Source organism: Eufriesea mexicana, unplaced genomic scaffold, assembly GCF_001483705.2.
Source record: "Eufriesea mexicana isolate 0111107269 unplaced genomic scaffold, ASM148370v2 scaffold58, whole genome shotgun sequence".
Taxonomy (NCBI): domain Eukaryota; kingdom Metazoa; phylum Arthropoda; class Insecta; order Hymenoptera; family Apidae; genus Eufriesea; species Eufriesea mexicana.
Window position 1 is genome coordinate 685,057 of NW_016908222.1, and position 14,544 is coordinate 699,600.

Consider the following 14,544-nt stretch of genomic DNA (forward strand, 5'->3'; position numbering starts at 1 on the left):
TCGCGAGAACGCCGCCTGACCACCACCTTCTGCCTCCCGTTAACTCCCCCCTCGCTCCCCCCCCTCACGGCCCTTCCTAGGCCGCCCCTGACTTCGCAAAAGCGCTTGCATCGCGCTCGGCAAGGCGAGCACGACTCCTAGCTTCGCTGCCGTAAGCACGATAGAGAGACCGCGAGTCTGACGTGGAACGAGGAGAGAGAACTACCGAGCGGAGAGAGAAGTCGGTTCTTCTCTCCGTTCCCCTTCACGCCACTTGTGCACTTCTTCTACGGTGTGCTCTCGAGCCGACGGGGGTTAATGCACTCCTAGAGCAAGCCATAACCTTAGCCGGGGCCCTGGAGAAGCGCGGGAATCTTGGCGTCGTCGGACGCACCGGGCGCGCCGAGCGCGCCGTGTTTACGGAATCGTCGCTACGGTCGATAATTGCGGCAGCGGAAGACGCGTTGCGTTTCGCGTAACGCACCAGGCCCGATGGACGTCGTCGCGCGTCCCATCCGCGAGCGATCGTTGCAGGGGCCCCAGCTGTCGCCGCGCCATCCACTTTCCTCCGCGCGGAATTGCTCGCCGCGAGATGATCCGCGCTGGATGCTCGATGCTTTTCGTTTTGCACGGTTTTGTCTGGCCGAGCGTTGCGTGTGTACACGTACAGGCTCCGACTCGCGGAGATACGCGAGGGAAAAATGCACGGACGACGGTCATCGAGATTCGTGTGGACGCGAAACCTTGGAACTCATTGTCTACGAGCGATAATTGGATGTACTTGGCTACAGTTTCGTATACGTGTGTGCACGCCACACGCTCGGTAGAGAGAATAGTTTATCTCTCGTCTCTATCAATCTGTCTCGCTCGTTCGCGCTAGACGATAGAGTATAGAGGTATACGACGGTCCAGGGCCGACAAGCGAACGCCTTGGAGGCGTAATGACGATCGTAGAAACTCTCGAGGCCGGTCCACGAGGGCCGACGGTTTTATGAATGCGCGAACGTGATAGAAGACTGAAAGAAAGACAGACACACACGCATCGATACCGTGCAGGTATCGGGTTTTATGCTACCACCGGCGTACGATCCGGCGAGAGACGAGTCGCGATAACGGCGACCCACCGGATAAATTTTCACGCGGAATCTTCCGTCCGATCGGACCCGCTCGATCGTGGATTCGCGCTGCTCAGGGGCATCGATTTCGATCGAGGGTCGCCTCGCTTTCGAAATTCGCCACGGTTTTACGCGCCAGCCCCGTGTGCCGATCCGCCATCGTCCCGACGAGTTCGCGTTTCTCTCCTCTTGGCATAGTTTCGCACGCGAGGAGTCGTCGCGACGCGCCGATTCGTATCGCGCCGCGATCCAGTCCACCGGCGCGCCGATTTCGCAAGCGGATCGGCGACGCGACCGGCATCGCCGTTTCCAAAATATTTACCCGAAAAACCACCGTGTCGATACTCGAGCGTTTTAAACGATATTGCAAAACGGCCTGTAGTCTATAAACAAAGCGAGGTCGCGTGGCAAAATCAAACGAAACGGGAGACCTCGCGGAAAATTCCGCATCGCGCTCCGTCCTCGAATTTAAACGATAATCAGCAGGGGAATAGCAGATTACCGCGTACTATGAACCAACCGAGAGTTTCATTCTTAAATCGTCTTTACCTACGCGTGCATTTACTACACGCTACACTCTCTATACCGATCTATCTATAACGCTAGATCACGGTTCCGCGAAACGCGTGTCTCTTCGCCTCTGACTCCGAATCGCGTCTATTTTCCACTCGGCTTCTCGCACACTCCGGTTTGCCGCGTTTATCCGCCATACCGAATTAGAAATCGCCCAACAACGAGTCCACGGTTGGACGTAACTCGAAAATTGTCGAAACCCGCGAAATTTCGCGAGGTCTCGACCCATCTCCAGGCCACGAGATACCAACCTACGAACTCTCGTCACTGACGACGGAGACTCGGGCCAAAGTCAACCAGCGTGTAGAATTGTATCGAAACGGAATCGAAGCTTTGGAGCGCAGATAGGGGACCGATTGGCGCGCTCGTTGGAAACCGCGTGGGCCATCTCGTGGCCATCTGCACGCGAAGAGAATCGCGCACACGTGTCCGATCCGCGGGGCGAAGCGTTGAAAATAACCTCTTAAGCGTCCCTGACGAGGTGGGAATGTTGAGTTTGCCGCGAATACTCTGTTAGCTCGTGATTTGCACTTCCTAGTCGAGGCTCGTACGCACCGACACAGCGGCCACGCGCATTCTCTACGCGGTATACACGCGTACGTGGCACACACGAGCGAGAAGCACACAGCGAGCAGAGTGCGCGCGGGACCGAGATGGACGAGAGTGTTGGTGAACGTCACGCGAGAACGGCCGACGGTGTCGGTGTAAAACTAACAATAATAATAAGGTTGAGTCATGTGGGGCCTTCGAGAGCAAAGAAGGGCCTTGATTTGTGCCCCGGGCAAGGCAAAGATCTCTGTCTCCCCGTCAGCCGATCGTTTCTCTCCTTCCTTGATTCGACGTGCTTTTTTGGAGCTGCGAGCCTGCTCTCGGCGATTTCTACGTTACATAGAAACCAACTCGAGGGCAAACGGATCGTAAAGACCTGCAGCACTTTGCTCGACGCCCATTTCTATCCACTCGCTAGCCACCTCTCGTCTCTCGTGCATCGATCCATCATCCATCCATCCATCGATCCTTCTTTCCCTGAATTTACCCGTGTCCCCCGGGGATCTTCGCTGGGCTTTCGGAAAGAAGCTGAGAATCGCGCGTGGATCCTGGCATTTCGGCGACTCGCCGATGACACGTCCGAGATGGTGATCCACGCGCAGCTTTCTCACGGTGCACCGTGCAACGACGTTGCCCCGTAAAAGCCACCGAAACTTTCAGTTCGATTATCGTTTACGAGCACACGCGTATGTCGTTCGAGTTCCAGCGCGAGTTTAACGGTTATTGGCAAGCCGGACAACTTCCTCGAAGGCGACGGACACTCTTCAACGCGCTCGATGGACCTCGATCATCCCGGGACCATCTATAAAAGACACGTTTTATAATCCGCGCTCGCTCGAACAACGGGCTGACAATTCCACGCGCGAAACGCCGTCACCGGTTGACTGGCCAACAATCGGCCAGGAACGCGATTGGGTGCTTCGATCAATCTTCGAATTCCAACGAGCCTTTCTTCCCGTGGCTTTTGGAAATCCGCTCGGACGTTCGGCCAGTCCGGCAGAGAAGGTCGTTCACGTCAATCGCGTCGCGATCATCGAATCGCTGCCACGAGATGGCATAACGATTTATTTTTATTCCCAACGACAGCAGCGTTCGCGCGCGCGAGTTTGAAATTTTATCTGCGAGTCGCTCACGATTATCGCTGCAGCGGAAGGAAGCTCGCGAGTGGCGCCAATGGTCGCCGCGGTGTTTACCGTTGCTTCCACGACAACCGTGACCGGGGACCGGTATTTTTCCCGCGACGCGTCGCTAGTGAGCGATATCGGTCATTCGCGACCCTCGATGGGCCCAAATATCGGTGCGAAGATCGAGCCAAAGATGCGTAAAGATGCGTAAAGGTGCGTAAAGATGCGCAAATATCGGCCGATCGCTAAGCTCCGCGTCCTCCGGCATCGTGGAGCGGTGCACTCGGAGGCTGGATACGGAGTCTTGGTTATTTTATGCATAATCGGATCGGACGTTTTACGAGCAAGTGCGTGGCACGTTGTGTCTATCTGTGACGGCGAAGGAATATTAGCGTTCCGTAACTAGCGTTTCATTAGCGGTATCGTTGTTGGAGGATCGAGGAGCGGCCACGGAACGAGCCTGCGAGGAAATTACGAGGTACTAAGGGCAACGATGAACACGCGGATCGGGGGGGTCGCGGGGGGGAGCACGCATATTTATAACGGAAATAGATAGGACTCGTAAACGACGAAACGATGCCGGTGCCAGTTATGCTTAAAAATAGCCAGCCGCCTTTCGATCTAACTTTTTCATTACGGGCTCTCGATACTTTGTTGCCTTTACGCGTTACCCGTTCTCTCTGCACCGTGAAACCGGTTTAACTCAAAGATCATCCGGAACGATTCCATCGCGAGGTTTCGCGTGCTCGAATTTCGAATCGGGCCCCGATCGACCGATCCCGATCCCGATCCCCGCAGTGGCGGCGAGAGCGTCGGTGGGGAGGGGGGCGGGGGGCAACGGCAGGAGGATGGGGAGGACATTACGCATACGAAAAACGGTCAGTTGGACGTCCGATATCGAGTCACGTCGCCGTACGCGATCCTGATCGTGAATAGACTACGAACAGCCGCAAGGAAAGGGAAAGAAGAATGGTAGTGGTAAAAGAATCGCGGGAAGTTATGTCGAACAGGGTATAGATAGCGGCGACTGCGAGCGGCCTTCCGAGCTCACACAGCCTTCCGCTTTTATTGCGCTGCGAGAGCCGTCGTCGTCGTGGCGGTAGCGCCACAGCTAGGGCTGAGAGTGCCAAGTTAAACGATCTCTCACCGATGGACAAGCTGTGACATCACTTCGCGGCAGAATCGCCTGCTAGAATTCCATGCACGCCTCCCGACAGTCTATTTCCACCTTCGGTTATTTAGACGTTGACCCGGACTCTAGTCGCGCGTTAATAACTGTTACTTTCCGCGCTTTCCCGCTACCATGAATGAGCAGCGACCGCCATTAACCGTGACGCGGGGCGTATCGCGGGGGTTGTCGTACACCTATGGCCAGGGAATAATTCCTGCCGGTCGGGATATTGTCGACCGGTGTGTACGTGCGTGCAGCTTTCTATACCGTTTTGGCAAGATTCTTCGGGACGAAAATAATTTCGGTTCGCGGATTGCATAATGAATGGCGGGAAATAAAATCGCGCGGCGCGGGACCGCAAACAAAGCGGCTCTGAACAAACAAGACGTTCTTTCTGCATACAGCTCGCGAGATAACGAACTCCACGTGCCGCGATAGTCGTCCACGTGCTAAGGGACGATCTCGTCTAACCATCCTATTCACGAATTTCGTCTCTCTCGCCGGCAGAGTTCCCGCCATCCTCGATTTACCTTCGCGCGTCCTTCGCCGCGAGACGCACCGCGGTTTATCGACGTAACGCCGTCCGTCGATCGAGCATCGATCGTTTTCCCGTACACGTCGCACACGCCGTTTCATCCAGTCGACGAAACGTTGTTTTCTCTGCGCCTTGTAAAAGTCGCGCGCGCGGCCCGCAATAATGCAAGCCACTCGGTTTTAACGGGCATGTACTTAATCGTGCATTCCGCTGTTTTGAAGGTAAACCGTTCCAAGGTGAGCTAAACTCAGCCGAAGAGTAATTGTTTAATCGGCGCAACAATAACATTTGATTCAGCATTATTCTTGTTTCATAGCAGTTGCGCGGCAACGAAATAACCCGCGCGCCCAAGACATCACCAGAATACCGTTTCTTAATTGGACGCCTGAAGCAACAATATAAACCGAATGTTTATCAAACCGAGGAACCGATCGTTCCTTTTGCGAGAACGACCGTGCCTGTTATCCAGCTGCATACGTAAGAACGCTTCTCTCGATTCGCGTTGCGAGCAAAGTCCCCAGGAGCCAGCTCCTCCTCGTTCGATTGATCTACCAGTGGCCACTTAGGTGGATCATCGACGCGACGACTTTGGAGCGCGGCGCGAACAAACGTCGGAGAATTTCCGATTTCTCGCATAGGTTTCTTGTGACACAACCTTGGCCATGACCGTGTTTTTCATGGTCCCTTGGTGGTCTCTTCCCGGGTCTCTTCACGGTCTCCCCGGGGACTGCCTATTACACGCGAGGTGACGATCGTCGGCGGGTGTTACGTCGGGAGAACAGGGCACGAGGGTCCAAGCTCGAGAAAGGTTAGGTCCGCGATCTACGGGCTACGGCCTGCTCGCGAGTGTCTCGAAGGTCGTTGGTACGTATGAACGAAGCAGGGGCGGATATTCGGAAAACGAGGAGGGGGTCCGTGGAAGGAGTGGGCCCATGGGTGGGGCTCGCTCTCCGAACTTGCCGATATACACGGGAGAGTCAAGGCTCTGGCCCAATTGGAGTTCGTAGACCTAGACGGACGATAGGTCACACGTCCGAGCGATTCCTTTTTTCTCTCTTCAGCTTCGTCTCTCTGCCTAAGGTCATTTACTTTTACCCGGCCACCTTCGCGGTGTCACCTTCGGGTCTTCGAATCTCCTTGTCCTTAAGCTAGGGTTCGAGAGGAGGGCAGCGGGAATACGCGCGTACGTGGAAACGACTCCGAGAGGTTCGCCGGCGTGATCGGGGTCGGGACAGGTGCAGGAACGCGGCGACCTATATTTCGACATTCCTCTCTGCCCTTCGATCGCGAGCGAGCGAACGAGCGCGCGCGCGCGCGCGGGCAAATGGCGGAATAAACGCGCGGCGCGATAATCGGATGGAATGCGAGAGCGGTGGAGGACGATCGTGGTGGTGTGCCGGTTTGCTTTCCTTTACCGGTGGAAAGTAATCGCAACGACACGCGCCATCGCTGCGGCCGGCCATTATTTTTGGACGTCGCGCGCGTATATGTACGACGAACGCGCGTCGCTGCGTGAAAACGTAAACACAGATGTAGACCTCGCTCTTGAAAGCCAGACGTTACGTACGCCTTCGATCTTATCGAACGCGCGTAATTGCTGTCACGCGAAAACTTTACGGAAATAAGAAACGGATCGATCCGATCGACGGTGTGTAGTGCGTTGCAGACGCCGAGGAACGTTGCGGTATCTTCGCGAAAGAGCGAAGGGGAGGGGAGAGAGAGAGAGAGAGAGAGGACAGGGGAAAAATTCGATTAACGCGATTAAGACGACTGCTTAAGAGGTCGAATTTCTTGGAATCTCCGCGAAGACGATACTCGCGATGGCTAATAACCGCCATCGATCATTCGGTCCGCGGGAAGGACGCGGTTCGCGGAATGGAAAGGAAAAGGAACGGAGTAGCCGGTCGATGGCGGGTTATCCGCGGAAGAGGGAAGGAATTAAGATACGCGGTGAATCGGGGCGGAGTGGAAGGCAGAAGAAGGTAGAGAAGGAGGAGGTTACGGAGTGCTCCACGTGGTACCGAACTTCAGGGCCGCTGGTTTATATGGGGCGCGAGGCTACGGGGCCCTTATACCGCGGCCGGCATCTCGATATTTATCGAACGTGTGTACCCGGTCGCGACGATACTAAGCGCAACGGAGGATTTTGGCCCTCGGCCCTGGGTGACCAGCGAAGGTCACCGCGGCGTAACCGGTCGCGCGAGAGAGAATTAGAGAACGAACGAGGGAACGCGAAACTCGCGCGCAAACTATAAATCTCTTAACTATATTAAAGAGTGGCGAAGCGTTCTGAGTCGAAGCCAAGCGAAGAATGGTGGGAGGAGAGATGGGGAAAGAGAGGCGGCGAGCGAGGGAAGAAAAGAAAGACGGAGACGGAGGCTCGAGGGCCGAAGGTTGGCCTGGGCTGAAAATACTTGGACAAAATATAGTTGCGTCTTATTTCTGCGCGCGTGAGTACGTGCACAAGTGCATACGCGAGCCGCGTATTCGGCGCTTCTCTCTGTTTACATGGATCAGCGGCGCGTGCAGCGGTAGGAAATCGCGGAAGATCGACCGATCCGTTCTATCGATTCTCCAACGGAACCATCTTCCCGTTCGACTCTCGTCTCATCGACGATAAACGCCAGCCACCATTCCGTTTCCCTCGTTCAATCGTGCCCGATACGTATACGTTTCGCGTAGAGATAAGGATCGACGCGTGTATATACGACGAGCAGTCGTTCCCTGCGCGCGCTATCTTTGCTCGCATCGTCAGAGACGGTTACGATAATTTTATATAATCGATAGAATAGTAACGCGAGCTACGCTACGCTCGCTGCGAGACCAGAAGGAGGAAGGGAGACGCGTGAAAAAGGAAGGTGTATCGATTCGTAAAACGCTATTTACAATTGCGTCCATAAAGTGACGCAGAAAACCGAGCATACACCATAGAATTTAATCGTTTTTATGTAAACCGATATCTCGTGGTACACCGAACCATAATGCGTGATCACTTCCTTGATCGTATGCGATTACCGTCCGGTTGCTCATTTTCACCCCGGCCGAGTCAGCCGTCACCACCACCACCACCGCCACCACCACCACCACCACCAACACCACCGCCACCATCGCCGCCACCACCACCATCGCTCCGCGAGATTCGCTTTTACCCGGAGAAAAGATTTCGTTAGGTAATCCCGCCAAAGACATTCGATCGCGAGCCGCTTTCGTTAAATCGCTATCATCGCTTCGCGTCTCGCGCTACGCGTTTCTCGCTCGAATTCGCGTAGGTGTCATTCGAACGCGTTCGACTTTACCGCCACCTCCAACTGTCACCAATCACGGAAGCGTGCGAGTCCTTTGATTCCGCCATCTCTTATCGCGATCCGTTAACGCCACGCGTTATACGTATATATATATGTATGTATGCATATGTTGGATCGTTGTTGGATCGATTCGGTTTGTAACGAAACTACGTCTGAATTCCCTTACCTTCGTAGATCGATCTCGAGACGAAGTCGGACGTGGAAGGAAAGACAGACGACACAGGCTGGACGTCCTCTCTCGACGCACACCGGTCTCCTTCGCACACACTCTACTACTAACAACAGTTCCGTATCCCTCTAGCCCGTTTCCTGCTTTCCGTTTCCACTTGGACGTACTCCGCTATACTTCCGAGTCACCGAAAACGTAAACAAACTTTTGGTCCGTTGGCGCGCGCGCGCGCACGATGGCTTCCGGCCACCTTTGGCGGTTGATCGAAAGGGAAAAACAAAGAGGAGAACGTCCTCAAACGCGACGAGCTCGCGTCGCGCCCGACTCACGGTAGACCGATCGGGAAATGCGCGCGCAACGCATCGATACGTATCGATAGAGAATTGTCTCGTCTTCGATTCGACAATGGCGGTTCTACACGCGCGCACTACCGGTAACCGTGCTTTCACGGACGATCGAGGAGGAAGCAGCCATAGTTGCGACAGATCCAAATGTAAAACGAGCAGCGACGATTTCGAAGGTGCAATCGAACGTAGTCGAATGCCGCGCGACGACGACAACGACGACACACACGGCTCGAGTCGAAATCGTCCGGTCGGCGCAGAGTGACGACGCGCGCAGCAGTCGTGGTGCACCGTCGACCGCGGGAAATTCAGGAAGCTCGTGCTGCTTAATGGTGGCGTATGATTATGCGCTCGCGATGCTTCGCGTTTCGCGGTGGTCTCTTTTCCTCTTCGACTCGGCGGGCTCTCTCGAAATCCTTTCTCCTGCTCTCCCGGAGGGGTTCGTAGCGAAGGGGAAAGAAGACGGGTTGCGTGACACGAGGCGTATACGAGTCTTTGGCCGAAGCGCGAAGGAACACTGAACGTAACGCGCGAGCAGCGAGCCTCGGTTTGCCTAGCCTAGCCGCCACTAAACGCCACTATCCTAGGTTAGACACGCTCGCGACACTCTCCCTCCTCCCCCTCCCCCTCGCCGTACCCCTCGCCGTTCCCCCCCTGCCATTCCACTCCTTCTAGCTCGCTTAGCGCTTCTTCTTCCTCTTTCGCGCTAACGTACTCTCCCTCAATCCCTCTCTCTCGCACTCCCACCGTCCGTCTTCCTCTCACTTCGCCGATCTCGCGTCTTTCTCGGACTCTAGGGATCTATGTACATAGAGTACGGGGGGTACACACGCCGTGTGGATTCGGAGCGACCGGCTGGTGGGGGTTCGTAAGGCCATAGCCACGGCCACCGAGTCGCACACTCTCGCACAGCCAGCAGGCGCATGCACGCGCGTATCTACACGTTGCGAACGGCACACACCGGCGGAACGACCGTTGTCGCTCCGTTTCTCGCGTGTGCGGGCTCGCGAGCGCGCGCACACGATTCTAGCCTCTCTAGAGCGCTTCGCCGATCTCGTGTATCGTCCGTGTATCGCTGTCGCACGGAAGCATTTCGCGGGACTATTTTATAACCGGAATCGCGAGCGCCGAGCTAACGAGAAAGTGGAATCGCGTGTCTCTTTTTTCTCTCCTCTTTTTTTTTTTTTTTTTTTTTTTTTTTTTTTTTTATTTTTTCCTTTCCCTTTTTCCTCTCTTCCCTTTCCCGCTTATCCGTCGCAGTTTCGCGCGTCTCGTCGCGCGCGTACCTCCATCGCCGATCGGCATTCGACGGAGACGTCGGATTCGCGGGGAAACGACGAATTCGAATCGAGAATAGACGGAAAAGTCGTCCCGCGGAGACTTGGCGCAACACGGTCAACTGTAAACGCGATATCGCATCCGTGCTACGAATATACATAGATCCGCACGTGTACACGCGAGAAGTTTAGCCGAGTCGAGTCGAGCGAGAGAGAGAGAGAGAGAGAGAGAGAGAATATAAGCTCCGTATGTAATTTGTTCTATATTCAAGGGGCACTCTAGCGTTCTGTGTCTATCGCACGTATGTACGCGGAGAATATATGTCTTCATGGACGCGAGGGTGTACAAGAATGTAACCACCGTGCGACTGAATGCAACAAGGCGCACAATGTCTTCCTCCACCGACGTACGTTCTCTCTAAGCATGTGCAGAACGCGTTGGCATTCAAATGACTATTTACACGCCTTGTTATTACGACGAACGGAACGAAACGCGCAGCGCCGCTCGCTCTATCGAAATCCGCTTGAAAATCAGACCGAGTCCATAGATCCCTGTTTTTCGCCGGTGCGTCTCGCTCGTGTACGAAACTCTTTACGCGGCACACGGAAACCAGGCGTAGCTTTCGTTCGACAGCTTCGCCGGGCTGCCGATTCGCACGCGAACGCGGCATAAATTTTCCTTTTCTTCGCCCGGTGAATTTATATCTAACGGAAATGCGATCCAAAGGACGCGATCGTCTCGTTATCGCTGCGTACAACGCGATGCGCGAGTGAATGCAAGATTAAGAGCTATTAATGACCGTACGCGCCGATACGATACGAAAGCGGTGATTGTTCAAACGCGGTTATCATTGCGTTCCGCAAATTGCCGCAATTAACATTAGAAGGTAGGCGCGGTGAATTCGTTGCAAAGCGATCGGTTGCGTTATCTCCGGTGTCGTTGCGAAGTCGCGTAAGCCTACCTTTCGTAAACGACAGAAAAATTCCCCGCCTTCTCTTTTCTTCCTATTTATTTATTTATTCTTTTCCCCCTCCCCTCGAGTGAGGCGAAAAACACGGCGTCGTTGCGGCGAGAACGAAAAGGCAAACGCGGAATCGAGCGTATGTAGGGCTAAGGGTAAACCGAGTAGTGGGACTCCGAGTTTGGTCAGACAGGCAGCGTTAATCCACGTTCACCGGTTAGGTTCTCTCGATGGCTGCCACGGATGGCGGAGTCGATTCCCGAGACTTTCTAACGAAAGTGCAAGTCTTTTCTTCTAACCGGCTACCATACCGCGCAACCGTCCTCGACGCGACTTTCGCGCGTTTTCCGTGGTTTCCCGCCGAGGACGAAGACGTGCAGCGCTTCCGGGCTGAGTCAGCCTGCCTCTCGTAAGAAATATCTCGGCTCGGTCTCTTAATTGAATGAAAAAAAAAAAGAAGAAACCGGGGGGAAAAAATATATATATAACGAAGCTTTTAATTGGTACGGATTTTTCCTTCGCCTCGAGTATCCTTCGCGGAATAGCTGGACGATCGAGTAACGAGATTATTAAAAATACGATTGGAACGCGGGGAGTATCGGTGACGTGGTCCGATGCAAAGCGTCGAGAAGGCAGCGTACGATTTAGGAAGCGAGGATCGACCTTCGCGTGGATTCACGGATTCGAAGCAAAAATTTCTAACATTTAAAAGTAGCGAAGAGCCCGCTGCCTGCGGCACACAGTCAAGGTCTCGGCTCTCCGCACGACTTCGCCGTGACATAAATATTCGGGGGCCTTTTGGGCCCACGTTGATTCCTCGTGCGAGGGGCCTGAACTTGCCAGGCGTACGAAAGACGGAGAAAAGAGGAAGAGGTGGGGACGCAGCGAGCGTGGAAAAGAGACGGAGGAACCTTGCTTGTAATCGTCTTCACCGGCAACGAACGACCCTGAGTAGGAACCGAAAGATTAAGCCATCATATCCTCGGACCGAAACCTTCTCCTCTCGACTATTTTTCAAGCGCCAGCAATTCTATTCCCCGCGACGAATCGCTATCGCGCGGAGCGTCGTCATCGCGCAGCCACGGATAATGCAAACGGAGAATACAATTAAAAGTATCCTTCGCGCTTCTTTGCCCGATGTACGCTCGTCGCTGTGCACGAGTTTCAAGTGCGACCGGTGGACGGTGAATTTCTGACCGGTCGGGTTCTACGCGGAGACACGAAGGAGAGAAAAAGAGACAGGAACGGTGCGTTCTGGTCGCTGCTAACTCCGTGACATTCAAAGCTGACGCATAAAGAATCGCGCACCTTCCGATAGCGCGGTTTGCACACGCATTAAAGCATCGCACGGCTAAAGCCCCGCGCGCAAACGGCACACGTTCGCGCCGCCTCGTCATCCGTGTGTTTCGTACTAGACTTAATAAACTTTCACTGGCCTCTCACGCGTTCTTTCTCTCTCTCTCTCTCTCTCTCTCTCTCTCTCTTGCTCTCTCCCTCCCCATCTCGCTCGCTCTTGTCGTATGCCCGGCTTCCAAGCCATAAATTCGGTAACCTCTGCTGGTACCGCCTTCTCGTGTCCCCGTCCTTGTCGGGTCGCTGTGACGCGGGACACAGAACTCGCACGAAACTTGCCACGTCCGCCACTCGGACCCAGTGCATCGGAAAAGAAGTAATGGATTCGACTAATATATAAATAAATGCACCTCAAAGACTCCGTATCCCCACTTCCGTTCCTCTTTCTCCCGCTTCTCTCTGCCGCGCTCTCACGCGTGGGACGTTGCCCCATTAGCGAAGGAGATATAAGTGCTTGCGAGAACGTAGTCAATTTAACGAGGTTAAAAAAAAAAAAAATATCCTCTCTCCCTCGTCTCTGACGCCAGAGGTTCGCGTACGGCTTCCCGAAGACAGCCAGACCGCACGCGTTTGCGTAAAACACTGGCGTACTGCCGTACCCGATCACTCTCGCTTTTCACCTGGCCAGTTGACAAAGATTCCACCCGATCGGGAACGAACGATCGCGATACGAGATTAGATTAACCGCGTGTAGCAGCCGTTGCTCGGCTCTCTATCGAGCGTAACTCGCGACCGATTCGTTCCTCCTCAAACTTCCTCACGTGGCAAAGTTAAATCACTGACTTTGCGCGCAGCGTTCAGGAGAAAGTTGAAACGGTCGAAGAACTATGACGTTCCCCTGCCGTTTCCGTATCTCTGCGAGAACACCGCTGCTCCGTTCCTCGCTCGGAGAGCAGAGCGTCCCGAAATCGCGAGTAAATCTAGCCCGAACAAGCTCGAACGAGCTCCGAACAAAGGTCGGAGTTGATCGAAACGACCGGGTACTCTCGCTTTTTACCTTCCCGAAAGCAGAACCGCGATCAGAAGCCATCGCTTCTGGGAAGGTGATCCTCGAGCGTGATCCGCGTCAGCCAGCCACCCGGCCCGGGTTCGGTGTTAACGCACGAATAGTGGGCCAGTGTCAGTCAACGACATCGCCGTGGCGGTTAGCCGGCAGATTCAAAGTCAGAGAAGGAGGCTGACAATCGCGAGCCGTGTGCCGGTCGTCGAATGTCGCACACCGTGAACAGTGTACACGCGGGGCCACTGGCCAATATTTGGGCCAATGTTAACGTTGGCCTCTATACCGATTGCCTAATACCGGCTCGAGTCACAACACACCTGATAATGAGAGTGACGGGAAGGAACTTTCGTATACGAAACGCGTTACTCAACCTTCCACGTAACGATCTAGCCGTTTCGTTCGACTCCAGAACGACCTTAGACCGATCGATTCGTCCTCGCGGACGACGTCGATCGTCGTTCGACCGCCGATCGATCACGTCGCGATCCAACGCGAGGGAACCACATGGAAAATGGAACCCCTGGTCTATCGTGGTGTTCGAGGCGAGACTAACGTTCGATTAACTCCGCGGGATGGATAATTAAGTCAAGATGAAAGCGCGTTAACGCTCGATGAGGTGAATTCGTGAGCAAAGTCGATTCAATTTAACCCGACTGCCGTTTCACTGGCGGAAGAAGATGAACGCCTCGCGTGGTTGGCATTCGGAAGCCATTATCCAACTTAATCGTACCAGCGTCGCGGCGAGACTTTCAAAATCTTGTTCTTGGCACTCGATCTACCTGCTCAATGGCTTGTGACTACGGTCCTTGGAATTCGCGCGTGTCATTGTGCTTTCTCAAAGGCAACTTTGACCGATTCGCGTTCTGCCTTGTGCCATACGCCGTTTGTCCCACGGCGAGATGATTTTCCTCGGGAAAATCGCGTTCGCGTGACGCGTGGAAAAGAATCCGTTTGGCAGGAATGGCGCGGGTACGAGAGCGAAGAAAACGCGAGTGTAGACTCTCTCGGAAATACGCTCGCGGACAAGAGTGGCTCGCGTTCGTTCGCTCTTAATGTCCGTGCCTGGTGACCCGTGGTGCAAACTA

General features: G+C 54.4%; 1 protein-coding gene across 3 annotated transcripts in view; it reads right to left on the reverse strand.

The window, feature by feature from the left end:
• Eip74EF (Ecdysone-induced protein E74) overlaps positions 1-14,544 on the reverse strand; it is a 183,786-nt gene that overhangs the window by 163,280 nt on the left and 5,962 nt on the right. For 2 of the 3 annotated variants that reach the window (XM_017909806.1, XM_017909786.1), the window contains exon 1: positions 8,518-9,421. The exons of the other annotated variant lie outside the window; for it this stretch is intronic. The gene's annotated coding sequence lies outside the window, so the exon portion shown is untranslated. Of the gene's footprint in view, positions 1-8,517; positions 9,422-14,544 lie in introns of those variants that run through there. 3 annotated transcript variants of the gene reach the window in all.